Source organism: Stegostoma tigrinum, chromosome 15, assembly GCF_030684315.1.
Source record: "Stegostoma tigrinum isolate sSteTig4 chromosome 15, sSteTig4.hap1, whole genome shotgun sequence".
NCBI lineage: Eukaryota > Metazoa > Chordata > Chondrichthyes > Orectolobiformes > Stegostomatidae > Stegostoma > Stegostoma tigrinum.
This window is the reverse complement of record NC_081368.1, coordinates 56,062,116-56,090,066: the sequence shown is the minus strand read 5'-3', so window position 1 is coordinate 56,090,066 and position 27,951 is coordinate 56,062,116. Positions and strand designations below refer to the sequence as shown.

The window sequence follows — 27,951 nt, the reverse complement described above, 5'->3', positions numbered from 1 at the left end:
ATCCCTGGTGACTTGGCTAATAGGATTCAGAATTGGTTTGCCCATAGAAGACAGAGGTTGGTAGTAGAAAGATGTTTTTCTGGCAGGAAGTCCATGTCTAATGGATTTCCACAGGGATCTGTACTGGGGCTTTTGCTGTTTGTAACATATACAAAGAACTTGGATAAAAATGTAGATGGCTGGGCTAGCAAGTTTGCAGATGATACAAAGATTGGTGGAATTGTGGATAGTGTACAATGTTGTCAAAGGATACAGTGGGATCTCGATCAGTTTCAGACATGGGTGAAGAAATGGCAGATGGAGTTTAATTCAGGTAAGTGTGAGGTGCTATGCTTTGAGAGATCAAATGTTAAGGACAAGTATATAGATAATAGCAGGACCCTGAATAGAATTAATGCACAAAGGGATATTGGGGTTTAATTCCATAGCTCCCTGAAAATGACCACATAAGTCGACGTGGCATTAAAGAAGGCATATGGTGTGATTGCCTTCATTGTTTGGGGAAGTGAGTATCAGACTCAGGAAGATATGTTGTAAATTTATAAGATTTTTGACGGATGTGAAGGCTTTGGAGAGGGTGCAGAAGAGGCTTACCAGGATGCTGCCTGGATTAGAGGGTTTGAGCAATAATGAGAAGCTAGAAAAACTCAGTTTGTTTTCTGCAGAGTCATGGTGGCTGATGGGAGATTTGATAGAAATCTATAAAATTCAGAGATGAAATTCACTCAGAGTTGAAATATCTAATACTAGATGATATGCATTAAAGATGAGAAAGGGAAAGTTCAATGGAGATGTAAGGGACAAGTACGGGACAAGTCTTGATACAGAAAGTGGTAGGAGCCTGGAGTGAACTTCCAGAGGTGGTGGTGGGAGCAGATGCGATAGAGGCATCCAAGGGACTTTTAGGTAAGCACGTGAATAAGCAAGGAATGTAGAGATATGGGCCACGAGCAGGTAAGAGGGATTCAGTTTAATTTGGCATCATTTTCAGCACAACATCCTGGGCTGAAGGGTATGTTCCTGTGCTATACTGTTTTATGTTGTATGTGATGTCTTTCCTATGGCAGGGAGACCAGAATTGAATGCAGTATTCCAACAGTGGCCACATGTGCAGCCACAACTTGACATCTCAGCTGCTATGCTCAATGCACTGACCAATGAAGGCAAGCATACCAAATGCCTCCTTCATCACCCTGTCTACCTATGGCTCCACTTTAAAGTACCTATGCACCTGCTCCCCTAGGTCACTTTGTATGGTGATGCTCCTCAAGGCCCTCTCATGTTGTTCTGCGCTCCTAATTTAAGATAGCTGATCCTTTGATTGAGTTCCTTTCCCTTCCTTTTCCTGGGACTGTATTTGCTTCCAGGTGCACCTTCAGAACTTGCAGCCTTCTGCACCTTTAGGTCTCTTCACAATTCGTGAATCTTGCTTCTGTCCCTCGTCTTGCACATTTAGCAATGTTTATATTTGCACTTTCCCTTTCACAGGACATTTTGACATTGCTCAACCCTTCATAACAACATTCCCTGGATAAAAATGCACTTCCAATGACCTTGCATGATGCTGTAAAGTTTGTCAAGCTTCTTCTGAAACTTCAGCCTTCATGAATGTTCTTCTCCCTGTAAGCAGAACATTTGAGTAATCGGAAAAAAATGGATCTCGCTGTTGTCTCTTTGCGAGCATGGGGGCAATCAGCAAATTTTTTTTTGGATTTCTCCAAAAATAAATGAAGTTACTATAACCATCATCTATTTCCACTGAGTTTGTTTTTATTTGCATGAACTACCTCTACCAAGGCAGATATTAGTTTTAGAACTTTGTTGAACCACTAAGATTTTATAAAGCATTTCATCTCTTGTATGATGTTTCACATACTCCGTTACTAAGGAGTTTTGCATTGCTGTATTCATTTGCACAATGTTTATATTTTCACACACTTTTTTATTTTAATTGTTTAGGTGTTAGAAAGGATTCTGAGGGATAGGATTTATGACCGTCCGGAAGAGCATGGCTTAATTAAATGCAGTCAACACGGCTTTGTGAGGGGCAGGTCATGCCTTACAAACCTTATCGAGTTCTTTGAGGATGTGACTAGAAAAGTTGATGAGGGTCGAGCTGTGGATGTGGCGTATATGACTTCAGCAAGGCATTTGATAAGGTTCCCCATGGTAGGCTCATTCAGAATGTCAGGAGGAATGGGATACAGGGGAACTTAGCTGTCTGGATACAGAATTGGCTGGCCAACAGAAGACAGCGAGTGGTAGTAGAAGGAAAATATTCTGCCTGGAAGTCAGTGGTGAGTGGTGTTCCACAGGGATCTGTCCTTGGGCCTCTACTGTTTGTAATTTTTATTAATGACTTGGATGAGGGGATTGAAGGATGGGTCAGGAAGTTTGCAGACAACACGAAGGTTGGAGGTGTCGTTGACAGTATAGAGGGCTGTTGTAGGCTGCAGCAGGACATTGACAGGATGCAGAGATGGGCTGAGAGGTGGCAGGTGGAGTTCAACCTGGATAAATGCGAGGTGATGCATTTTGGAAGGTCGAATTTGAAAGCTGAGTACAGGATTACGGATAGGATTCTTGGCAGTGTGGAGGAACAGAGGGGTCTTGGTGTGCAGATACATAGACCCCTTAAAATGGCCACCTAAGTGGACAGGGTTGTTAAGAAAGTATATGGTGTTTTGGCTTTCATTAACAGGGGTATTGAGTTTAAGAGTTGTGAGATCTTGTTGCAGCTCTATAAAACTTTAGTTACACCGCACATGGAATACTGCGTCCAGTTCTGGTCACCCTATTATAGGAAAGATGTGGATGCTTTGGAGAGGGTTCAGAGGAGGTTTACCAGGATGCTGCCTGGACTGGAGGGCTTATCTTATGAAGAGAGGTTGACTGAGCTCCGACTTTTTTCATTGGAGAAAAGGAGGAGGAGAGGGCACCTAATTGAGGTACACAAGATAATGAGAGGCATAGATAGAGTTGATAGCCAGAGACTATTTCCCAGGGCAGAAAAGGCTAACACGAAGGGTCATAGTTTTAAGCTGGTTGGAGGAAAGTATAGGGGGGATGTCAGAGGCGGGTTCTTTACACAGAGAGTTGTGAGAGCATGGAATGCGTTGCCAGCAGCAGTTGTGGAAGCAAGGTCATTGGGGACATTTAAGAGACTGCTGGACATACATATGGTCACAGAAATTTGAGGGTGCATACATGAGGATCAATGGTCGGCACAACATCGTGGGCTGAAGGGCTTGTTCTGTGCTGTACTGTTCTATGTTCTGTGTTCTATGTTCTAATTGTTAACAAATTCTCTACAACTGCCCTCTGCCAAATCCTTTGTTGTTAATTTGGAATTTAAATCATGCCCCTCCTTCAGACCTTATCAGTTTCCCCATTATCTCCTCCACAATCACTTTGTTTTTCTTTATTGTGTAGTTTATTTTCCCTTCTCTACTACCTTCAAGTCCCTTTGCTCTAACTTCATTTAAATTCTCTTGCTAATAGGAGACTCAATACAAGCCATTATGACATCCTTCTTTTATTTTAAGTACATCACATTTACCACTGAAATCCTCCACAAGTTTAATGTACTTACTATTCTTTATGCTACTGCCTTTTAGTAGGATTTTTAAACTGTGAGAAGGTAGATAGGCAAACTACCAATATAGTTTTAAAACAATTAGTTTTTATTCTCTTAAGCTCTAATCCCCTGATGCCATTAACATTTCTTTAATGTTTTGACCAGACCAGTTAGCTCGCATTAAAAGGGATACAATAATGTCTACATTATGTAAATTGTAAATCCACTGACTTCCCAGAAACAATTGCATTTTTGTCTTGCACATCACATCCATTTGAGTCTTTTTCATAGACAGTCAGTTCACTACTACTGAGCCCAAAGCAGATAGAAGCCTCAAACATCTTAGCTTTGCTGTGGTCCTTTTATTTACAGAATCTAGGTAACATTTTAACGAACCCACTGCAAACACCGTGGACACGCATCCAGTGTTCCACACGTGCAATTGAACGGCTCGTGACTAGAACATTCATTACTGGGCTAAAGATTCTTCTGATCACGCCCTTCTTTCCAACTGATTATTTCCACCCTCTTTTTGGACTTTCTGAGTTGTACATAATTTTTAAAATTGTTGTTATTCCCTTTGGAACACCCATTGCACAATATTCAGATTCGTAACTAAAACAGCTGATTGCCTGGGCATTCCCGGGATTCATTTTTCCATTGCAGTTCTCCTTTCTTCCTGTCATCTGCTGTAAGTGCCAAATCCATCACCAATCACCCTCCTTAAAACTATAATCCCTCTTACATATTAATATTTGCTACTTATATCTGGACAGTCTTGAAATGCCACAACCATTTGAATCTTGCAATATTTTCGGTTACTACTAAATGTCCCATTTGTGCCATGAAAGTTGCTGAAAACAAATGATTTTTGTGGATCTTTTATAAGTTTCTATAATCTATTCCAAAAGCATGTTTTGTTCTGGGAATCCGGATACAAGGGGCCTTTGATTTATTAATATCAGCCTCATAAACACTTGTTCTTGTGAATGTGATCCCATACAAGTTTTAATTTTAAAAATCTGACATAGGAACATTTCCTGACCTTACAAATTACTATTTTTTATTGTTCGGTTATATGTTCCAACTTGCGTAAAAATTCAACTTGCGAAAAGCCTGGAGAATGGAGCCTGTACAAAATCTGTACAATCTGTGGATTGTCCATAATGCATCCAGTCTGTTAACTTCCATTTATATTCTTCCACACAATAACTGGCCAGTTTTCTAAATATCTCAAGATCTGACCACACTTCATATGCATTTATTAAATCCTGTTGTTTATAAGTTTATCCATAAACATTAATAGTTATGCAAGCCTTCCTAAGGCTGTACTGTTCAAAATCAAAGTATAATAGAAGTCCTCAAAGATGAGTTTTGACATGTTATGAATTCACAAAATAAATTCTTATATCTCTCAAAGGAAGGACATATTTTAAAAATTTTCAGCATACTAGTTAAAAATACAAATTTTCCCATTAAAACAATCCATCAATTGAACCGTTTCACTTTTTGGTGTCAACATTCACAATATAACAGACTTCCATTGCAGTTATGTTCAATATTTTTGAAAATCACCGTTTATACTGAGTAGTTCAGTTCAGTTCTGGGCACCACACTCTTGGATGTAAGGCAAACTTTGGCACGGATGCAAAAGAGTGTTACTCCATTAATACATTGATTTATATGGAGAGACTGGAACTTTAAGTTGAGGGGTGAAAGATATAGGATAGATGTCAGAGGTAGTTTCTTTACTCAGAGAGTAGTAAGGGAATGGAACGCTTTGCCTGCAACGGTAGTAGATTCGCCAACTTTAGGTACATTTAAGTCGTCATTGGATTAGCATATGGATGTACATGGAATAGTGTAGACTAGATGGGTTTGAGATCGGTATGACAGGTCGGCACAACATTGAGGGCCGAAGGGCCTGTACTGTGCTGTAATGATCTATTTCTATTTCTATCTCTATTTCTATCAGAATTGTACATCTTAGAATAGGAAAGGTTAATGGATGGCTTAGTACAGCTGTTAGAATTCATGTTATGCTCTATTGAGTAAATTAAACTAAACTGGTTCTAGTGGTGGAAGGGTCCCAAGCTGGAAGAGATATTTTTAAGACAATTTAAAAAAGAACCAGTCTTGATATAAGGATTGTTTTACAATCTAAGCTGTGAACTGGAACGTACTTTCTGATATAGCGCTAGAAGCAGATTCGGGAGTAAATTTTGAAAGGTAATTAAGCAATATTTGGTAGTGTATAACATTGGAGAAAGGATGAGGGGTTAGGACTGATTGATAGTTAAAATAGCCAGCACAGGTGCTGTATTTTAAATGGCCTCTTCTGAATCATTCTATGATTCTATAACACCAGCTTCCATGAATTTACAGCATTTCAAAATGTTTTCCAGCCAATTTAGGAAATTTGAAATAGGCATAATGTTCTTTTGCATAAACTTAGTGCCAATTCTCATCCATATAAGTCTCACAGACAGCATTGAAATGCCACCAGATATTACTATTTTAGCATCAATGGCTCAAAGATAAAAATTGGCAATGAATGGATAATTCAATGGATGCTTTCAATTTACCTGTCAAATTGTTGTATTCACTGAAGAGAAAGCCTCCATAGTCTGAGAAGGCTATAGATTGCATTCCATCAGGAGAGAGACAACTGGGAATGAGGTTAACCTGAAGGTCACCATGCTTCAGGCGAGGATGAAAGATAGGGCATTCAGGGTGAACACAGATAATACAGAAATTGAACCTGGACCATTGATGTCACCCTGCTTAACAAATGAACGATCCAGCCAACAGAGCTAACTGGCCCAAAAACTGTTCCTAGAAGCAATGGCATTATAAATTAGAAAGTGGGAAAGTCCAACAGAAGTGACAAAATCCCATTAAACCTGAGGAGACACCTATAACAGTTCCATATTTGTAGCATGTTGCAGATTTTTCTTTTGCCTTTGCATCTCCTACTGCAAACCTCACTGGGGGGCGGTATTTATGTATTGGAAATTCAAACACTCCAATAATCATACACCAACAATTAAAATTAATTGTTGCACATACTAAAGCAGGATGTGGTGAGGTTTCTGATGTGTCCTGTCAGCAGCCACGGGCAGTCTTGGGGAACAAAGTTGGGAAATCACCTCATTTCTCAGCCTGGGAGTATTCAGAAGCTATAATTACCTCGGTTTCAGCAGTGCTTTAAAATATCTATGTGAAGATGCTTTTTGATTAGGTCATAATTTTATTTTGCCTGCAATGTCTTTTAACTTATTAGGAAATCAGCAAGGTGAACTTCCACAAAAAAGGAACATCCGTGATTCATTCTGTATAGATGAGAGTCAGTGAACCATCAAGAAATGAAAGGAAGAGAAAGCAATCATGCATTTGTTAGCAATGTATGGATGGGAATGAAAAGCTCCAAATCCATCTTGACATCTATTTCTACAGGTGTTTAGAATATTCATTTCAAACACATCACAGTCTGAATAATATATGAGCACATAAAATGAAAGCTAAAGTCTTGTTTGGTGGTTTTATAGCTGTATTTTTTCTTTTGAAGCAGCCATGTAGAATAAAGAACTCAAGTTGAGAAATAAAATGGGAATTAACCCCTTCACTTTAAACAAACTAGCTAAAATGTCCTAAAGTATTTAAACAAGATACAAGAACAAAATGGACAGCAAGACAGAACAGGGATTATTGAATGACCAAACATCCTAGGAATGGAATTGGGAGTGGGGACAGGAGGGGAGAAATTCATACTGCCGGATCTGTATATTCTTTCAGTTTTTGTCTCTAGATTTGAATTACTCTACTATTGCCAATTGCTCCTTCAGCTGCAAAGTCCTTAAACTCTGAGCTTCCTTTCTAAAACTGCTCTACCTCTCCGTCTCTCTCTCTCTCTGCTATTAAAACACTCCTGAAAGAGTCTGCCAGGGCTTTTGTTCCTCTGATCTACTATCTCCTTTTGTAACTTGGTGTCATTTTTTGTTTCATAATGATTGTGTGAAGCACCTTTGAACATTTCACAATGTAAAGACATGATATAAATGCAAATTGTTGTTATTGTTCCAGCTGGTCTTAATGATAAGACAGAGAGACATACAAAAAAGGTTTAAACATATTTTCAACTTTAAGGTGTTCCAACCCTTGGAGCCAATGTAGATTGGAAAGGATTGTGGTATTGAACAAGTCCAGATTAGATGTAACTAATAGAATGTTTGATGGAGTGAAGCTTATAGGGACATAGGATTGAAGGTTAGACAAACAAACACAGGAATAATCAAGTTCATAAATGACAAATATGCTGATGAATAATTTTGATTATATACGTGTTTTAGAGGTACAAGCAAGAAACAATGCATAGATAAAAGTAACCATGATATGGAGGTGTAGGTGTTGGAGTAGGGTGGAAAAAGTCAGAAATCACTTGATACCAAGTTGTAATCCAACAGGTTTATTTGAAACCACAAGCTTTCTGAGCATAGATGATGAAGGGGCTATGCTTCAAATAAACCTGTTGGACTATAACCTAGTGGCATGTGACTTCTGACTGGATAAATATAGTCAAGCTTTGTAATGCAGAAGGTATGTGACTGAAAGCACAGCTTGGGGTTTAACAGAATATTAAAATCGTAAGAAATCTGGACGAGCCTGAGATGGTGACAGGGTGTTGGAGGGATGTATAGGGAATTAAAATAGTAACAAGCTGCAGGTGACTTGTTCTTTCTCTGTTATTACTGGCCACATGTTAAATATTGTTTTTCAGTTTAAGACTGTACATAAAATCAAAACCTTGACCATGAAAATTTGAGAATATGGAGCCTGTGGTAGCTAAAAATAGATTTTCTTTCTCTTAACATTCTCGCTTCTGTAATGACACCTTTCTGTTCTCTAGTCTTTTTACTTATGGTCCATTTTTTCTCACCAAGTTTAAAAAAAATAATTTTGGTTTCTGCTGAAATCTGAGGGAAATATTTCTTCAATGATTCAGAATGCAGTGCAAATGTTGGTTCGGAAGTATACGTTTGTAATAGTGCTAACAAATGCCAATGCAATAACCATCAAATATTTTAGCTACTACCGTCAATATAGTGCAAATGTTGTGTGAAGCCCTCCTGTGTATATCTGCATGAATTGGACGAGATTGGCCATTCATTTCTTCTGTTTCACAAGATGGGCTCCACAGAAATGTGACGTGGCCTGTCCATATTATGTAGATAATGGAAGGATTTTCCTGTATAGTTGAAGGGTTTGTCACACCATGAATATTTCATGCTGCTGAATCCTTCTAAGCTGCCTCGTGAGATAATATACTTTGCTGAATATGCTCTTAGCAGGAAAATGATATCTACCATGGATGCAAAAAGCAATGTGTTCACTTCTTTTACATATATCATTTATGGGCTGGAATTGCACTTTAAGGCATTCTTGCCCATCCCTTCTTATTGGAGTCATAGAGTCACACAAAACAAAAACAGTCCTTTCAGCCCATTTCTCTATGCTGACTAACAAACACCAAACTACACTGATCCCAAATACCTGCATTTGGTCCATAGCTTACTGTGCCCTGATGTTTTAAGTACTCATCAAATACCATTTCAATATTGTGAAAGTATCTGCCTCCAACACCCTGTCAGGCAACACGTTCCATATAACTGTCACCATTTGGGTGAAAAAGCTCTTCCTCAAATTTTCCACTAAACCAATTCATCTTAGAGATGATCCTGGGGTTTGGAATCATTAGTCTGAGATTCAAATACCCTTGGATCTAGCCAAGTGGCTCACCAACTTTCTTTCTTTCTACCTTTAACTGAATATCTAATCTCTATTACTGACTTTTTGTCTGGTCTGTCAGGTTGAAGTATTGGCTGGAGGATGAAAGGGAGGTTTTGCTGATAGCGCAGGTGGTTAGTTAGTGATTTGAAGAGTATACATCACTGTTATTCATAGAAGTTTGAAAAATACTTTCAGTTAGTAATAAATGGTTATCCCTGTATTATCCCTGAACAAACAGCTGCAACGCTCACATCTATCTGACAATGCAGAAAATCGCCAGGTATGTCCTGTGCAAAAAGAAAGGACAAATACAGCCCAACCAATTATTGACCTATCAATCTACCGTCAATTGCCCGCAAAGAAATGGAAGAGTCATTAACAGAACTATCAAGTTTGTTGAAGAATATCTATTCTCTGCCACTCTCTTTAGGTTATATCAAGACAACTCAGCTCCTGACCGCATTTCAGTCCAGGCCCAAGCATAGACGGAAGAGCTCAGCCCCAGAGTTAGGATGGGAGTGACATCTTTTAATGTCAAGACAGCATTTAGCTGAGTGTGAATTTAAAGAGCTCAAGTTAATAGGAGTTGGTGGTTGACTGTGAGGGTCAGCAGGGAGAGGAGAGGAAACGACCCTCTATACTGATTCAAGTCATATCTAGCATAAACGAAGATAGATTCTGTTGGTTGAGGCCAGAAGCTAGGAATTCTGCAGTACATAGTTTATACTACGCCTACCGTCAACAACAGTCAGCAATGTGTAAGAATACTGTCCTCTTCCCGAGATGAATGCAGCTAAAAGATCATACAAGAAGTTTGATATCATCCAGGACCACACAGTCTGCTTAACTGGCATCCCATTTACCATCTTGAAAACACACTTCTTTCACCAGAGAACATAGAACATAGAACATAGAACATTACAGCACAGTACAGGCCCTTCAGCCCTCGTTGTTGTGCTGACCTGTCATACCGATCTCAAACCCATCTAACCTACACTATTCCATGTACGTCCATATGCTTATCCAATGACGCCTTAAATGCACCCAAAGTTGGCGAATCTATTACCGTTGCAGGCAAAGCGTTCCATTCCCTTACTACTCGCTGAGTGAAGAAACTACCTCTGACATCTGTCCTATATCTTTCGCTCCTCAATTTAAAGCTATGCCCCCTCATGCTCGCCGTCACCATCCTAGGAAAAAGGCTCTCCCTATCCACTCAATCTAACCCTCTGATTATTTTATATGTTTCAATTAAGTCACCTCTCAACCTTCTTCTCTCTAATGAAAACAGCGTCAAGTCCTTCAGCCTTTCCTCGTAAGACCTTCCCTCCATACCAGGCAACATCCTAGTAAATCTCCTCTGCACCCTTTCCAAAGCTTCCACATCCTTCCTATAATGCGGTGACCAGAACTGTACACAATACTCCAAGTGCGGCCGCACCAGAGTTTTGTACAGCTTCACCATAACCTCTTGGTTCCGGAACTCGATCCCTCTATTAATAAAAGCTAAAACACTGTATGCCTTTTTAACAGCCCTGTCAACCTGGGTGGCAACTTTCAAGGATCTGTGTACATGGACACCGAGATCTCTCTGCTCATCTACACTACTAAGAATCTTACCATTAGCCCTGTACTTTGCCTTCTGCTTACTCCTACCAAAGTGCATCACCTCACACTTGTCTGCATTAAACTCCACTTGCCACCTCTCAGCCCAGCTCTGCAGCTTATCTATGTCTCTCTGCAACCTATAGCATCCTTCATCACTATCCACAACACCACTGACCTTAGTGTCATCTGCAAATTTACTAACCCATCCTTCTATGCCCTCATCCAGGTCATTTATAAAAATGACAAACAGCAGTGGACCCAACACCGACCCTTGCGGTACACAATTAGTAACTGCCCTCCAGGATGAACATTTCCCATCAACTACCACTCTCTGTCTTCTTTCAGCAAGCCAATTTCCGATCCAAACTGCTATATCTCCCACAATTCCATTCCTCCGCATTTTGTACAATAGCCTATTGTGGGGAACCTTATCGAAAGCCTTGCTGAAATCCATATACACCACATCAACCGGTTTACTCTCATCTACCTGTTTGTTCACATTCTCAAAGAACTCAATAAGGTTTGTGAGGCATGACCTTCCCTTCACAAAACTGTGCTGACTATCCCGAATCAATTTATTCTTTTCTAGATGATTATAAACCCTATCCCTTATAACCTTTTCCAACACTTTACCAACAACTGAGGTAAGGCTCACTGGTCTATAAACAACTGAGGAAGGCTCACTGGTCTATAAACATCTGAGGTAAGGCTCACCATGGCAGCAACATGATGCACTGCAGTAAGTTACTCCTCCAGCAGTGCCTTCCAAACCTGGGAGTTCTAACACCTAGAATGACAAGGTCAATAGATGCATGGGAACCTGCAAGTTTATTCCAAGCCAAACACCACCCTAAAACACCTTGAAATTGTGTCACTGACCTTTCATTGCCACAGGGCCAAAATACTGAAACTGTCTTCCTAAGAGCACTGTGGGCATTTCCACATTGCATGGACTGCAACAGTTCCAGACGGCAGCTTATAACCAGTTTCTCTGATCAGCAATGGACAATTAATGTTCTTAGATAGGGACATGCCTCGAAGAAATGAACAATTTTAGAAAGGGTCAGCCAGCTGCTTCATTCATTTTAATTAAAATGTATATCTGTTGGAAAGAGGATACCTCCATTTTGGGACTCTGATACCTTCACTTATCTCGCAGAGAATCTTGCTGGGGTTTCCAGCTTGGAGGACTTCCTATCCCTCCACCTATGAGAGCCTACTCAAGCTTTACTGGACGGTGAGTGCACTTTCAATCCATTGATTGGTTAATGTGATAAAAATGACAGCAGAACAATTCTTTCCCAATTGGTGGACTTTTGCCCCTCATTTTAGCCTCCCAGTCAAGACCTGAGGCTCACAGGCAATAATCCTGCCCAAACCTATTTCGAATCATGTTTTAAAAATCTAGTTAATTCTGCCTAATGCAAGGAAATTTCCATTATCCTGCTGAGAGCCTAATTTGTCCTTGAAGAGCCTATTCCCTTTGGCAGCTATTCTGCTTTGTCAGTAAATTCTATTGGCCTCTGTCAGGTTCTAAGTGTTTGCAGATCTCTCTTGCTACTGATGGAAAAACATCAACAACAGGTCATATTGTGCAGAATTTGCTCAGTTCCTTCATGCGGCACCAATAGCACATCCATGCTTCATAAAGCACTTAGAATTTATTGTATTATAACACCATTTTCTCTCTCAATGTATTGACAAGAGTGCCCAGATTGTGATCATGGCCTCTATGACGCTCAAGCTGTAGACATATGAAAAAAATTCTTTTCAGAAATGTGTGACCTGAAGGTTAATAATTATGCTACTTGAGTAATCCATTTAATGCATTAAGTAAAGTCTTTTTAAATTAAACTCACTTCTGATAGATGGATATTGTAATTTAGCAGCAGTCCAAAGCACAACATAGTTGACTAAGTTCGCAGGATAATATAATTTATATTTCATAAGACAAGTCAATACTCAGTTACTTGCTGCAAGGAAATAATTATTATGAAGAAATAAAGTAGGCTTTAGAACTTTGAAGATTTAAATCTAATTAGTGCTGAAGCACTTTCTGTATTGTGCAGAATCTTCTTAAGATGTCAGGGGTCCTGCAGGTTGGTGGACAGCTGGCAAGAGACCTGTACTGCCTTTCCAGTGACTCCCTCCAAACCACTCATGAATCAGTAGTGTTAAAGTTACCGACATGGAATCAAGATCCTGGGGGTAAAAAAATACCCACCCAACAAAAGTCGCCAATCAAGTGGAGGGGGCCAGCCCTTCAATTCAGAAGTACCACAGAAGCGGTTGTGGTTCCTGCCATAAGAGCAATGCCAAATCCAGAACAGTGGATAACCCAGGAGAAAAGCAAGTGATAAAAACAGAATTTGCTGGAAAAGTTCAGCAGGTCTGGCAGCATCTGTGAAGAAGCAAAAACATCAGAGTCAACGTTTTGATCTAGCAGCTCTTTCTCAGATCTGAGCTAACTCTGATTTTTCTTTTCCTTCACAGATGCTGCCAGACCTGATGAGCTTTTCCAGCAACTTTTGTTTTTGCTCCTGACTTATAGCATCTGCAGTTCTTTTAGTTTTTATAAAGGTCGGTGATGTGGGTCTGTTCAGGGGGTGCCTTGGGTCAGGGTCCTAGGGAGAGGTTGTGGGGAGATTTGGAACTAAGGGCATGGGGATGGTTGCCAGTGGGCAGACCTCTGCCCGACGACCAGTTCCTTGCTCAGATGCTAGTCAGGAGCTTTGCTGTCAGGAGCTATCCCTCAACACCCAAACCCAATTCCCTTGCTCTCCCAAGCCAAGGTTACAGTTTGACTTGTTGCATGCAGTGCTTTGTGACAGGCCTTCTTAAATTGGGTCAATGCCAGTAACAATAGACTGTGGCCCTTAACTGACCACTTAAGGGCTTCACTTTGCAGAAGGGCAGACAGGTCCACCATGTGCCTTCCCAGTCAGACGTTACTTCCAGTGGAGGTAGGGCAACAGTGTAGGTTAGGCTCACCATCCTGTCTAATTAATTATCCTTCCCAACTCTAGGCTCATCACCTTTACAAATGGATGGCTCAGCTCAGTGTCTCTTCGTTTTGACATTGTGATCCAACAGCAATCAAAAAGTGATATCTAAGATACATGTAAGTAGGGTATGGAATACAGTGTGTCTCTTTCCAAGCGAAACATCCCTCTTGGCCTGTAAATACACCCTTGTGCACAAATTCATTCACACTGTAAAGACCAATAACTTATTAAGCTCGCAGGAAATCTCAGCAATTTGCATCATTACAGCTATTAGCAATTTCAGTCAATAGGCTGATTTTTCACCTCAGAAGAAAATCATCAAATTGACATTAATGCAGCCACTAGCAATTGAAATGAACAAACTATTTTGACTAAGGATCAGAAGAGACTTTCAGTTTTTTGATCAGAACCAAATTCTTTCTTAACTTCAATTAAAATAAAAATGAAATTATTTATATCTACACGTTAAAGCAAATGAGACGGAAGCAGCTTTTATTTCAAACCTTGATGCTCAATGTGCTGCCATGCTGAGTGTTTAAACATTCAGTCAGTATCCTTTTGAGGAGCTTGCTTTCTTCATTGAAGTTCATAGTTCCTGATCGAAGAGCTCATTCCTGGAGAGCACAGATCAATTGGATCATAACGGTTAGCTCTTTGTAGTCCATTGAGGAAAAGTGTGAAGTAAAAGATTTTCCCAGTGGCATCTGGTAACAGTTCTGATATTTTGAGGTTGTTGCACATTGCCTTACATTTAAAGTGATTCTAAGAAACAAACTGTTAGACTAATTAGACCGTGGTCTTACTTGTTCTCCACTCAACTCTTCTCTATCCTTCCTCATATACTTCAGCAGGATAGTTCTATTTTCCCTTATGCCTCATAAGCTTATCTAGCATCGTAATAAATGTACCAATGTACCTATGTTACTGGTCCCAAGTAACTGAGGTAACAAGTTTGATTTTTCACCACATTTTGGATAAAGAGATTTCTAGAAAATTTCCTGTCCTTCATATCATAGTGATGTGCTTATCTTGAATGCCTTTATATTTTCTTTCTTCACTAAATGAAAACACTCTCCCAGAGTCTACCATAAATTCTTGCACTTTTAAAGACCTTCATTGGGTCCGTTAGGTCACACATCAATCTCCCATCTCCAAGAGAAAAGTGGCCGACCCTATTCAGATTTTCCTGATTGGTATAACCTTTCTTTTCTGGTATTGTCCTTGTAAGTCTCTTTTGCACCCTCTCCAGTGTCTGAAAATCCTTTTATCAATATCACACATCCTGGAAGCTATTTAATTCATGTACAGTGCAATCATCCACTGAGATGAAAAAATCAATACAATTAATCAACTGTTGAAGGGACAGTGGTTTGTTGTATCCTTCAACATAACATAATGTTGACCATTTGCCATGTTTTAACTTTCCTTAGAAGAACTTTTTGATACAAAATGATTTAAAGTGGAATATTGAGGCAGAGAATTGATCTTGAACTCTTCCTGGGCTGTTGAGCTAGTGGTTGTAGCAACACTGCCTTGCTGATTCAAACACCCATTTCCCAGGAAAGATAAACTGCTTAACACTGTCCTCTCTGCAATTGTGATCCCAGCTGATGGTAATATGGGGGGGGAAAAAATCAGATTCCAGAGAGCAGCAGACTCCAGCTATCACACACTGGCATCTATCCTACAATGTAGAGATTGCCTAGGAATGTCCCATACACAACAAGCAGGGCAAATGTCACATGATCAATTACCATTACATCAGTCTACTTTCAACAACAGTCAGGTTACAACAGTCAATTTTCAGATTCAACAGTGCTATTAAGCAGTACCTGCTTAGCAATAACCTGGTCAGTGACACCCTGTTTGGGTTCTGCCAGGGTCATACAATTCCTGATCTCATTATAGCCTTAGTGACAACAAAACTGAATTTCAGAGATGAGGTGTTAGTGATAGCTCTTGACATCAAGGCTGCAGTTGATCAAGTGTGATATCGAGGAGAAAAAACTGGAATCAATGAGCCTCAGAGGGCAATGTCCTTAGCTGGAGTTAAACCTGACACCTAGGAAGATGGTTGTGGTCGTGGTTGTTGGTGGTCAGTCATCTTCGGCTCCAGGACATTTCTGCTAGAGTTTTTCAGGGTCATGATCTATGCCCAACCATCTTCATGACCTTCCCTCCATCATTAGGTCAGGAATGGGGATATTCATCAATGATTTCACAATATTCAGCACCATTCATGATATTTCAGACTCTAAAGCAGTTCACATTCAAATACAACAAGACCTGAACAATATTCGGACTTAGGTTGACAAATGGTAAGTAACACTCATACCACACAAATAACTGGCAATGGCTATTCCCAATGAGAGATAAGTTAATCACCGTGTCTTGACATCCTATGGTATTACCATCACTGAATCTCTCACTATCAGCATCCTGGTCATGACCATTGATCAGATATTCAATTGACTCATCACATAACTACAGCGGTTACAAGACAAGATCAAAGGATAGGAACACTAGCGTGAGTAACTCATCTCCAGACTCACCTGAAGCATATTGACCACCAGAAGGCACAAGCCAGGAGTGTGGTGGAATACACCCCACCTGCTTGGACGAGTGCAGCTCAAACAACACTCAAGAAGCTTGACACTATCCAGGATAAAGAAGCATTTGTTCAACACCCCAACCACCCCTCCCTCACCATTGCTCAGTAGCAGCGGTGTGTGCTATCTGTAAGATGCACAGCAGAAATTCATTAAAGGCCTTCCAGACATTTGACCACCTCCATTTAGAAGGGCAAGGGTAGCACGTAAATGGGAACACCATAGTTTCTCCTCCAACCCACTCATCATCCTGAGGTAGAAATATGTTGCCTTCCTTTCACTGGGTCAAAATTTTGAATGTTCCTCTCTAATGGCATCATGGATCAACCCACAGCAGGTGGGCTGCAGCAGATCAAGAATGCAACTCGCTCAGGGGAAACTAGGCTGGTCAATAAATGCTAGTCAGCCAGAGATGCCTACGTTCCATGACTGAATATAAAAATAGAAAGAAAGCTTGGCTTGATAGACTATAAAGTTTACTTTAGCTGTTTGGTTACTGATGTGGTCAGTCACTAAATGTATGGGAGAAAGCTAAGAGCCCAGAGATGCATCAATATCGAATCATGAGTTGGGTGCTATTTGACCTCTGCTGTGGCTTGCTGTTGCTCTGGCTCCTGTAACTGCCTTTGCCTTCTTAGCAAGGTAACCAATACAACAACCATCTTTCCAGTGGTTGGTTCCATCACATATACTGGCAATGATTTGTGTTGGAAATATAAGTAACGGATTAGACTCTTAGCCCTGATAAGAGTCAGTACTGGAATATCCCAGCTGCAGAGTTTTCTCTATTCAGCAGACACACCACACCTTAACAGTGAGAGCCATGTATCGAGCAATCATGGGATTTTGGAATAGTCACCTACTTTGTAGAGATGCTGCGTAGATGGAGTGACCACAGCAGTATACTGGTATTTCACCTTACGCTCTAAACCCTTTCCATCCCAGCCCCATATCAACCATAAAAGGTATCATTGCATATTATAGTATATATCATACCCAAAGTGTAGGAGAAGACATTAACCGATTTCATTTCTATCACCACATCTGCGAGTCATGCAAGAAAACTACTGTTTGCTACCATTATCTGCCTCTTTTAATGTCATTCATGATAACTTCTATTTAATTGGTTTGTCTACATGCAATTTGCAAGTAATAATGACATGTCACGAATGACATGGCAGTCATTGCTACTGACCAGCATTTGAGCTCCAATTACTTGTGAACTGTATGTATTTCACATGCACGATGACATGATTGCAAGTGAAATGTAGCTGCCTTCTGAAAGTGCATGCTTGTTGCATTTGCATGGCAGGCCTCTGAAAGAGCAAATGCAACAACCATGCGCTTTTAGAAGCCCGGTACAATGGTAACAAACTGGTACAGACTTCGCCTATTACTTCAACTGCTAATGAAGAAGAATGTTTTTCTATCCCACATTATCTTATGCACCTGTATCAGGAGGAGTCTTGTGCTAAGTAGTAGTGTCCCTTCCCCTGAACCAGGAGGCTCTGGTTCAGGTACTGTATGCAGTTCTGGTTGCCCTGATATTATTAAACTGGAAAGAGTGGGAAAAAGATTTACTAGGATGCAACCTAGACTGGAAAGTTTGAGTTATGAGGAGTGGCAGGGGAGGCTGGGAAGTTTTTTTTTCCCCTGGAGTGCAGGAAACTGAAGGGGTGACTTTATGGAGGTCTGTAAAATGATGAGATGCATAGATAAGGTATATATTCAACAGCTTTTCCCATGATCCGGGAGTCTAAAACTAGAGGGTATAGGTTTAAGGTGAGATAGGAGAGATGCAAAAAGGTCCTATATTTTCACATAGAGGGTGATAGGCATCTGGAATGGGCTGCCAGAGATAATGATGGAGGCGAGTGCAATTTGTTATTTCAGAAACATTTGGACAGGTACATGGATGGGATAGATTTTGGAAAAGTATGCACCAAATGCAGGAAAATGGGAGTCATTTGATTGTGAAAACTGCACAGCATGGACAAGATGGTCTGAAGAGCCTGTTTCCATGCTGTAGATCTCTATGACTCTATGATGACTCTAAGCTCTAACTATTCAAAACACGTGTAATAACATCTCAGGCCAGATTGATTAGAAAATATCTACACATCTAAAATCCTCACTAAACTTTGTTCAGGTTTAAGGAAAGTGATCACAGCCTCTCCAAAGTTTTACTCATAGCTCAGACACTCCAGCCCAGCCAGCATCCTAGAAAATCACTTCTGGACCCTCTCCAGCACAATCACATCCTTCCTACAATGTGGTAACCAGAAACTGCATGCATGACATCTGTTGAGGCCTAAGCAGCATTCTAAGGAGTTCCATCACAATCTCCTTGCTCTTGCATTCTACAGCATGACTAATAAAGGCAAGTATTTCATATACCTTAAAACCACTTTATCTACCCGCCCTGCCAACTTCAGGGAGCTGTGAGGACACACATCAAGGTCCTGCTGATTGTCAATACTTTTCAGTGTCCAACCACAATTAATGTTATCACTTGCTTTATTAACCTTCTCAGTTTCATTGCCTCACATTTTACTCGGTTGAATTCCATTTGCCCACCTGAGCAATCCACTTATTTCTTCCTGCAGGTTATGGTTGTATGGATGGATGCCCAGAGGAGCAAGTGATCAGCTGGAGTTACCAGGTACCCGCTCTGAATTTTGATTGGGGAATTCTCAGTATCTAGTTATGGCAGGATAGGAAGCTGCATATTAATAGGGCAGGATGTGTAGCTTATGAGGCCAATAACTAGCAATAATCCCCATTAATAAACATCTGCTCACCACTGCTTGTTGGGAATCACATCAACATATGGAACTTAGCTGAAAACTGCATCTAGTTGCTGCCAATATCAAGAAACTCTTTGTTGGATTCCCATGTAATTCTCCCAGATTTCTTGACAGAGCTCATGTCATTTAGGACCTGATTAGATTGTGCCTCAAGTCCTTCACCAAAGGTAGAATTTGTTTAAAGCACCACCCAGAACTGTTAAAGGAGTCCAGATAATTTATTTTTTTCATTGTATTTCAAGTTAAATTGTTTATCTACCTGTCATTTAATGAGTTTGTGTCCACGTCTGTATTTTATTCATCTTGATTTTGAGATTTTGGGCTAAGATATATTGTAATTGAATGTCACAGTAAGACGTTTTTAGTGGCTGAGGATGTTTGGCAGCATGGGTGAGAATTGGCATCTGATGGGTTTCTCATTGATTTGTCCCTGAACTTCCAACTGAAGATCACAGATCAACAGTTCAAGCTTTTTTCAGTGACTAATTTCCTGTCATTTTCTAACATGATATAAAATGAACAAACTTGACGATAATTGCAAAGCCAATGGAAATTAAATAATTGCCCATTTCCTTAAACAATTATACCTTGGGCAAAGCAATAAATTATTGCAACAACTTTCTTCTTTGCAAATCTGTTTCTCAACTACCTTTGTACAATGACAGAAAGCAATAAGTCAAAAGTAAGTGAAATATTCGACAAAGTTTGTTTTTTTTTTAAAGACCTGGAATAAATTCTGTTAGTGTTCTATCTTCCATTACTGCATTTAATCAGCTGTAACAATGCTCATCATAATTCATCAGGTTATATTTTAAATTGATGCTCATGTAATGTTTTCCCTGATGTCTATCAAAGCCAGAATAAATTTAATCTGAGAAAGTGTGATGATTAGTTTAATAAATGCAGCTATCAATTTTCTTTCCTCCTCTTCATTCCAAGATCCCTTGCATTTTCACAATGATTTCACTTAGTATCATATTTTATCTTTTTCTGAGATTGCAGCCTACTCATATGGGTGCAATGCTGGGACATCTATACTCAGCTACTCCAAATGTTTATCAATTTAGCACAAGAAACATCTCTTTTTTTTAAAATCAATGAAAATTGATATGAGATTCATTGAAGTTAATTGAATTGGGTCCTTCTCTCCTACAGTGAATGGAACCAGCTATTTGGTGAGAAACGGAGAAAGTATAAACTCAGTTACATGAAGACACATGAAGATTATTCAACAGAAAATTGTATAGTGTTACTTTTTTTAAAACCTTGATTTTTTTTACAGTATATAAATTGGTTTAAAGTTAATAAAATATTATGATTTAAGATGGGAAGTTTATCTATATTTTAATATAACTTATTTTTAACTTTGGATTTTGAATTAATGCCATATGGGATATAGTTTACATGTATGTGAAAGGATACAAGTTTGTTAAACATGTAAAACTTTCTGAAGCTATGGTTTAATTAAAAAAGAACAGTGGGAGAAAGATAGTTCTTGGAGATACATGGGAGCTTTTGACACTGGAAGCATTTTTTGAGTGAACAGTATAAACAGTGCCATGCATTAAACTACAGCTGAAATGATCCAGAATATTTTGTTTTTGTTGGCTTAAAGGAACATCCATAGCTTGAAAAGTCCATTTGCTTTCATTTTGTATAATTCCTAGATGAAGGTAACAATGTCAAACAGTTCTTCTTGAAAAAAGGGAAATAGTTATAAGGCTACCTTAGCATAAGGAGTTTATTTTGAAAGGCCCAAACCAGAAGTGTTTAGTTAAAACCTTGAGGGGTTATCGAAACTGAGAAAAAAATGTGCTCAGTTATACGAAAAAAGGCTCAGGAACATAGAACATAGAACAATATATCACAGTACAGGCCCTTTGGCCCACAATGTTGTGCCAAAACAAGGAAGTTATCAGATTGTTAAGACTGAAAATTTAATCATCAGCTAAGTAAAGCCCTGTAGATGTGCATAGAAGTGGGTTCCCTCTCGAGAACTTTTTTTTGGGAATAATATAATGTTTTATCATTCACAGGCATTGGGCCTACAACAAGTTAGCAGTGGCTGGCCTGGGAGAGTTTGGCAACATGTTGCGGGCTTCACAGATCCTGATCCAGAATCAGCAGTTCCCAGGTTAACAGTCACAGGAGCTTCATGCGCTCAGGAAGAGGCCGAGAGTAAAAGGCTCCCATCCTGGGCCAACAAGTGAGGGGTGGTTCACATCATAGGACAATAATTAATGAGAGGAAGCATACTTAATGAGTCATCTGATCTCTGCTTGGGAAACTGTTAACAAATAGGCTCTTGTAAAACATGAGCTTCAGGCTATGTTAGAGTGGAAGGAAACCAATATGAGCTTATAGCACTGGAAATGGTGATGGTGTGGTTGGATTGTCACTAGGCTGGTAATCAACGGTCGCCAACTATTTACATGGGGCCATAGGTAAAGATCTCAACTTGTCAGCTTTATTTTATTTTCCTGAATCTGGAAATATGCAGTTAACCTTAATATTGGGAACTATGATAGCTTCCATGGCTGATAATGGCACTCAGTTCTTTTAGCCATGGTAAGCAAAAGCGGCAAGATTGCACAAAGCCCATTGAGTAATTATTTTTAAAAAAACTTATGGTTTTAACTTCAGGTGGGAAGCAAACACACAACTTTGTATGAATGTTCTGAGGGAGTCAAACTGGATTTGAAAAGTTAATACTTGTTTCCTTTTCTCTCTGCACAGATGCTGTCAGACCTTTTTGGCTTTCTCCAGGGTTTTTTGTGTGTTTTCACTTTTTTTTCAGAAACCTCAGGCTGTGAAGAAGTCTTATAAGTTGCAAAACAGATACTGCCACACAGAGGGCAATTTGTATGTGGAACAAGCAGCCAGAGGAAGTGGTAGATTCAGGCCCAGTTGCAACAGTTAAAAGGCATTTGGACAGATACATGAGTAGGAAAGGTTTAGAGTGATGTGCTTCAAATGCAACAAAGTAGACTAGTTCAGTTTGGGAAACTTGGGCAGCATGGAAAAGTTGGATCAAAAAACCTGTTTCTATGCTGTGTCACTCCATGACTATGTGTTTTGAAATGTTTAATATTTTGCTTTATATCAGTAGTTTGGTTTATTCTATTTGATTTTCATTTCTTTTACCTGCCAAACCTGTTTAATTGTTAACATCAGAGTGTAATGTTTAAGTGAAGGACTCCCTCCCCCCACCAACCATGAAAACTAAACAGATGAACTATGATCTATGAAGTAATATTTCAGACTTGCACCTATCTCGTTCAGGAACAAGATCATCTGGGCCCATAAAATTGGATAAAAAGCAATATAAGTGATTTATATAATTGTACAATTAATTGCAATTCATTAATGATATCAGAAGTGTTGATGTGTCAAAGCATGTGAGAGCCCATAGATACCATTCTGATCCAAAACAAACATGTCTCTATTAAGTGTTTGAAATTCGATTAGCTTTGGCACACAATTTTTGGGCTGGAGGCTGAATTGGAGATGGATCAAGGAGGGGAAAATTATGTATATACTTTGTCCCATGATGCATTCACACCTCTAAGGCTCGGGTCTTCTGATTTAATCATTGAAAGAAGGGTGTGACTGCGAGTGGCCAGTTCAAGGAACCCAAAAGGTACATGCACCACATGTCAGCCTCTGCACTTATCCAGTTTGTTTGATGTGCTCTCAGCTGGCTTACATCAGAATGGGGGTGGAAGGGTGGATGAACAAACCCACCGTACAAAAGCATTCAAGTGGAAGGAGCAACGACGAATGCATTAGTAAAAGGAGATATTATAGAGGGGGCTGTTGACGCCATTCCCTGCAAATAGCTGTGTTCCCTGCCTGGTGCTAGGGCTTTGGACAGCTGATTGTGACTGGAAAGGAACTTGCGTTAGACGAAGAAGATCCAGTGATCTTTGGTCCATGTCAATATCAACAACATACATAGAATAGGACAAAAGTTCTGCACAAAGAATTTGAGGAACGAGGCACTGAATTAGAAAGCAGAATCACAAGGTTTTAGTCTGGATTATTAGCATGCAAATTGGCCTAGGATACATCATTATACAGATGACTACATGAATCAAAGGCTAGTGCAGGAGAAGCTCGTTCCAGTTTGTGGGGCATTGGCATCAGTACTGGGCAAAGTGGGTGCTGTATCTTTAGGATTGTGTACACTTGATCTGTGCTCAGGCATGAATCTACATGAATAAGTCTTGTTCAATTAGCAACATGTAAATGATTAGAGTCACCCAGGACTCTGAGCTGGAACCTCAACTTTTTACAATTTAAATCAATGACTTAGATGAGTGGAGCAAAGGCACAATTGTGACATTCAAAGGTGACATCAAGCTACAGTGTGATGAAGAAGGCATAAAGTTGCAGATGAATATAGATAGTTGAGTGATATGGCAAAAATATGACCGGTGAAGTATTGTGTGTGTATAATATGGGAAAATGTGAAGTTGTTCACTTTGACAGAAAGAAACAGTACTATTTAAATGGAGAATAATTACCGAACTCTGAAGAATAGAACGATCTAGGTGGGCTAGTGCATGAATCATAAAAGTTAGTATACAGGTACAATACATAATCAAGAAGACTAATGTTCTTTTATTAAGAAAGGAATTAATTTAAAAGAAAGTAGAAAATGTTTAAATTATGCAAGACATTGATAAGGACATGTTTTGTGTACTTTGCATAGTTTTGGTCTCCTTATTAAAGGAAAGATGTAAACACAATGGAATCAATTCAGATACAGGGTTCATTAGATTGTTCTGTGAGGATAGTTTGGACCAGCTGGTTTGATTCCTTTGGAGTTTAGAAGCTCAAGGAATGACGTGAATTATGTATATATGCTCTGAATGATTTTAGCAAGGTGGATATGGGGATAATGATTCCCCTTGTGCCTCATTCCAGAATTAGGGAGTATGGTTTTAAAATGAGTAGTCACACTTTCAGGACAGAAATTAGGAATTTTTTTCTCTGTCTGAGGTTTCTGTGACTTTGGAATTCTGCCTCAACGCAGTGGAGGCAGGATAATTAAACATTTATTTAAGGGAGAGGTAGACATTTTCTTGTTCATCAACGGAATGAAAATTTATCAGAGGTAGATGGGAAAGTGGTATTCAAAATGCAAATAGATCAGCCATGATCTTATTGAATGCTCGAGGAGGCTCAAGAGTTAAATTTTTATTTTTGCTCCAACTACCTATGTTTATTTGTGATATCTTATAAATGGTAAACAAGTTGCCACACCACAACATAACTTCAAAGACAAATGTTTTGCATCAATGACAAAGGAAATCAGTTACTAAAGAAAATTGTGACACATTGTAGACAAGTGGATTGGGCAAAAACAGGGTAAATGTACGCTAATGTGCATAAACATGAAACCTCCTACTTCAGGAGGGAAAACAGCATGGTAAAGTACTAGTTAAATGGTGGTAGGGAAGTTTAAATGAGCAAAGAGGCTGGGTGTCCTTGTATAGTCACTGAAAGTATGCATGCAGATGGAGCAAATAGTCAGGAAGTCAAATTTTGTGTTGGCTTTCAATGCAAGGGCTGTGGAGGACGTTGATGAGACCACACTTGGAGTATTATCTGCAGCTTTGGTCTCATTATCCAACAAAAGATATAGGTGGCATTGGAGGAATGCTGCAAAAGTTCATTGAACTGATTCCAGGAATAGCAGATTTGGCATATGAGACCAGATTGTTTTTTTTTATTCATTCATTGACAGAATGAGGGTGTCACTGGCCAGGCAGCATTTATTGCCCATTCCTAATTGCCCAGGGGGCAGCTAAGAGTCAGCTGCATTGCTGTGGGTCTGGGGTCACATGTAGGCCCAGACCAGGCAAGGGTGACAGTTTCCTTCTATTAGTGGATCAGATGGATTTTTGCCTTGATATTTGATTAACAGTCATCATTAGATTCTTAATTCGAGATATTTTATTGAATTCAAATTCCACTATCTGCTGTGGTGGGATTTGAAGTCAGGTCCCCAGACCACTATCTGAGTGTCTGGATTAATAGCCCAGTGATAATATCACAAGGCCATCACCTCCCCCCCCACCCCCACAGTTGACTTGGGCTTGTATTCACTAGAGTTTAGAAGAAAAGTGAGGATCTCAGAAAAATAAATATTTTAAAAATTTTGATGATGCTGGACAGACTGGATGTGGGGATAATGTTCCCCTGGCTGGGAATTCCAGAACAGGTAATCATGGTCTCAGAATATGCCATGGGGAATTTTAGACCAAAATGATGAGAAATCTTTTCATTCAGAGAGCGGTGAATCCTTGAAATTCTCTGTTACAGAAGGTTGTGGAAGCAAAGCCACTGAAGTAGATCAATTTCTAGAAGCTACAGCTGTCAGGCAGTATGGAGAAAAAGAGGGAGCAGGAATATAATGTTGAGATCGACTGTCAGCAATATCATAATAAGTGGTGCAGCAAGCTCTGCCATTTGACCTATTCTTGCTCCTATTGTTCATATTTCTAAGTTTTCACATGCTAATAGGACCGCATTCATTTTCTAATAAATCATTAAACTAAGAGCCAGTCATTCCTCAGATGGGTATAAAAGGTTCCACAGCACTACTCAAAGGGAAGAATCTGCATCTATGCAGTGATTTTCTTCAGTTCAGGATGCCCCAGATACTTTTGAATCTCTTACATATTTTAACAATATTGTCCTTCTATGAAACATGGCAGCATTTTGATGACAATATTGTGGCAATTGTCAGGAGCTAGCATGGTTTTTCAGGGATAGATATTGAAATGAATCAAAAAAGTTTGCTTTTATTTGAAAAATACCATGGAATATCAATTCCAGCTGAAGTTTCATATCTCATCTAAAAGATGGCAACTTCAAGCCTTGCAACTGCACTGCTTTGTCAACACATATTTTGTCCATGTCTCTACAGTGGGACTTGTATCTGTTTTAAAGGATGTCTGAAGCAGCCACCTAGTTCTGCTATGATCTTCTTAGGGGAGATATCCCATCACAATCCCTTTTTGTGTTACTAGTCTATGCGGATTGCTAGTATTAAGTAGTGAAGGATTAACCGCGGTAAGTCTTCTGAAAAATCATAGACTTGAAAAAGTAGTTTGTTACATATCAGTAAAATAACAGGTAACATAAGCTTAAGACTCGCTAAATTCACCAACAATAAAGTAAAGGCATTGTTATCTCCTAAGAGAAACTCGGTCAATGTTTTGTAGCTATGGACTGTTGAAGTAACCAGCTAAACACTAAAGTAGAATAGCTGACTAGATCTTCCCTGATATGCACATTTTTCTAAAACTGATTAGAGCTATACCAAAACTTCAGAGTTAATCCTTTTGAGGTAACTGCCTCATACAACGGCACCCACCACATTCGGGCTTCCAATCAGGTGCCTGCTGCAGTCATCTCTTACAATGGGTACTAATCACTCTGGAGACACAAGTAAAATAATATGCTGACAATCCAGTACAGTCGCAAAGGTAGAAGGTGCCATCTTTTAATTGCTGCTAATTGAAACATGGTTGACATATTTGAAAAGTAAAAGTAGAAGTAATATTGACTGTCACATTGGTATTTACAGAGGCTGCTAAAACTTATTAGAAACAATAATAATTGTTTTTATGCACTGTATTACATTTTCTTTTTCAAATAATTATTTCATTGTTAAGCGGTTTTGTTCCAGAGTGTGTGCTAATGCAGCTAAATGGTGTCTAATTTATGATATCTCAGCAGAGGACAAATGAATGATCATTAGAAAAAACAGCTAATGCATACATACCAGCTTCAAGATAAACTAAAATAAAATTTATTCATTATTCATATACAATGCCATATCTCCAAGTGCCATTATTAGCTGTCGTGGTAACAAGGAATGAGTGAAAGCTGGCATGTAAATGATATCTTACGACATGCTAGCATCTCACAAAGTAATGCCTAAGAACAACTGTGACTCTGGCTCCTTCATTACTAATTTAACAATAAACTTCCACCGAGGGATGGTATCTGATTTTGTTTGAAATATGATTTTGCTGTTCCTGAATAAATTTGGAGGACTGGATCAATCAAATATGTTATTTTTTGTTCACATCAAATTTGGTGCAAATTTAGACAACAGAATACTTGAAGGATTCAACACCCAGTGGGACACAGCTCTGCCAAATCACTCTACACGGGCAACATTTTGCTCATAATATCGCAAAAAAGTTTACAGATCAACATGATTTGCATTCGGTAAGAGCTGTGAGGAAGTAATAAGTGGCAAATAGATGTCTCCTTGCATTTCTCTGTACATATTGATCATCTGTTTGTTTTCTAAAACAGTTCAACCATTGAAGACTGAAAGGGCTCAGATATGTACTAAGATTTCTAACAGTCAAGGAAGAGGCAATGTATTTGAACTAATAACAAAATGGTCCAGATAGACTCTGCATTGGAGCTATATGCAACTTTTATAATTAAAAACTAAATATAATTCTAAAATAGGGTACAGACACTAGCTACCCTGTTTGGTTTTCACTTGAGCTTTCATATATAAAATC

The 27,951-nt window shown here is 39.3% G+C and overlaps 1 long non-coding RNA gene across 1 annotated transcript in view; it reads left to right on the top strand.

Annotated features, from left to right (window-relative positions):
- LOC125458650 (uncharacterized) overlaps positions 1-20,679 on the top strand; it is a 98,379-nt gene extending 77,700 nt beyond the window's left edge. Inside the window, exons 2-3 of the long non-coding RNA XR_007248879.2 lie at positions 19,193-19,248; positions 20,549-20,679. This is a non-coding gene — a long non-coding RNA (uncharacterized LOC125458650). The remainder of the gene's footprint in view (positions 1-19,192; positions 19,249-20,548) is intronic.
- The last annotated feature ends 7,272 nt before the right edge of the window (positions 20,680-27,951 follow it).